The sequence below is a fragment of the Manacus candei genome, unplaced genomic scaffold (genome assembly GCF_025592945.1).
Source record: "Manacus candei isolate 608988 ecotype Guabito, Panama unplaced genomic scaffold, ASM2559294v1 h1tg000057l, whole genome shotgun sequence".
Classification (NCBI taxonomy): domain Eukaryota; kingdom Metazoa; phylum Chordata; class Aves; order Passeriformes; family Pipridae; genus Manacus; species Manacus candei.
In genome coordinates, this window is record NW_026138105.1 from 10,514,838 (window position 1) to 10,517,261 (window position 2,424).

The window sequence follows — 2,424 nt, forward strand, 5'->3', positions numbered from 1 at the left end:
GCCTTCTGCCACTCAAACAGCAAGGCGTGCATTGGCTCACACTGAGTGCCAGGGGCTGTGAAACCTGAGTTTAAAACAAACTTCCCCCTGGGATAGGCTCCTTTTCATTTACAAGTGAATCAGCAGAGATGGCAAGGCTGATTTGCCATGCCACTGCCCAGCATCTTTTAAAGATTTTGTAGGAGACAGCTTGCTTCCAGGCGACCTCTGTGCTGCCTTGCCACACCTTCTTCCTTGGATACCTTATCACAGTTGTTATTAGCTCATGCAAATCCACAGCACGACCTCTTTATCTTTACATCTCTCTCACCCAAGAGGTCACCTATTTAGAGATGCTGTACGAGGAATCACCAATAACTAAGTAAAAAAACTGCTCTGCACCTCTGAGGACAACTTCACCCAAGGCAGGGTGGACCAAAACATATGTGGAGAAGTGAGCTGAGCTGAGGAGCAGGGATGCATCCCCCTACAGCCAGAGCAAATGATGACTGCACCTCTGCACAGCTGAACAGGAAATGTGGGGGGATTCCCCAGCTTGGACACTTTTGATGCATTGTTTCACCTTTCTGCATTTGTTTTCCTTTCCACTCTGTTTATTTAAAATATAAATGGTTTGAAACAGGGCCTTACTCATCAGTGATTATACAGCACCAGCCAAAACAGCGCCCTACCCTTATTGTGGAGGAAATGATCTGTATATAATAAAGCAACATGAGTGTGTGTACATGGAGCAAATGCTTCCTGGTTTTCCTGACCACACCACGCAAACAGCGGACTCTCCTACACTTCATTTTGCAGCTCTCAATTTAACCCAAACAAGCAAGAATCCCATTCACTCTCAGCTCCAAGGGGCACAACAAGGATGGGACAAAAAGGCAGCACCTTTCAGCTCTATCCTGAAGCCACTGCTTCAGAGGAGGAGGAGGAGGCAGTGATGTGAGCAGCATCACCACAGCCCTGGATGAGCCTTGGTGAGCTGCTGAGTCTGCTTCTGCTTCGGCTCCTGCCCCAGCTCTCAGTTCCTTGTGTGTCCCTGAGCTCCAGCAGCAGCTGTGGGAAAGGTACAACACTGCTGCCCCTGCACTGAGCAGAGAGGGGACTGCAGGGCTCAGCACGGTGGCTGGATGTCAGATGTCTGCCCACGCCTTTGCCCTCCTCCAAAGGGCTGGGCTTTTCCATTACCCAGGTTATCCTGCGCACTCCGGGAAATGGAGCACTGATTGCACTTTAAAAGCTAAACATGCAGTGCCTGAATTATTTATCTCTGAACATGCAGAAACGGGCCAAATTCCCAAGTGATGCGGAACAGCTCCTGTAAAAAATGCAAAGGGGGCTGCAAAGGCTTCACGGGTGGGCAATGCAGGAGCTGCACGGTCAAACCTCACACGTGCACGTGTCACATCTGCTGAGATTCTTCCTGACAAGGTGGTTTGTGTGCTGGAGGGGGTGGAGTGCTCAGTTGCAGGTGCTGGTCTGGAGACTCATCTGTGGAACTGTGCAAGGGCCCTCTCTGTACCTCAAACCAACCACTGTGACAGTAGGTCCCCAAAGAGCAAACAAAAAGGCTCAAGCAAACGCGTTAATGCAAATATAAGGGGTTCAGGGTGTCCCACAACGTTCCTGCTCAGCCCCCTCAGCTCTGGAGGGGTTGTGCCTCCTCTGCAATCATTAACTGAGCCATGCCCAGCCTGACAGTGCCTGGCACGATACCGTAACCACACAGATAGCGCCGTGATAGCCGTGTTTGTGCTCCAGGTTCAATAATGCCCCTGCATCTGTCCCTGCACTTTCCCTTCCTTTTACTCTAGCTCAGCTCCAGCAATACCTGGAGGAAAGATGAAAATCCTGCCTTTGCTCTCTGTCACCACAGACACAGATGCAGCTCTTTCAGCACTGTTGCATGGATGCACCCCAGAATTTCTCCATGAGCATCCCGGGGGTGCAGGGAGGCTGGTATAGCACCGGGACGAGGATGGGCAGCCCGAGCCCTGTCCGGGGGCTGCATGTGCCGGGGGAAATCGGGTGGGTTTGATATGATGCAGAAGCCCTTAGCAGGGCTAAGGGTACCTGCTTCTACCCCTGCTCCTACCTTACCCTTACCCCTACCCATAACCCTACCCCTAACCCCAATCCTATCACTGTTCCCTTCTTACCCATCTTCCTCTCGCTCCCCCATCCCTCTCCCCATCCACCTCTTGCTATCCCTCTGCCCCTTTACTCCCCTCCCGCGCAGGACCCTCTCCTTGCCCTTCCTCTCCCATACCCGTCCCTCTCCCCCCATCCCCTCCCGTCCCCCCTCCTCTCTCTCACCCCCTGCCTTATCCCCACTTTCGCTTCGGCCTCAGTTTCCCCACCATTGGCCCGGTCGCCGCCCGCGTCCGTCGCCGATTGGAGAAGGTGCCCGTCCGTCAGGATCGAGGTGCC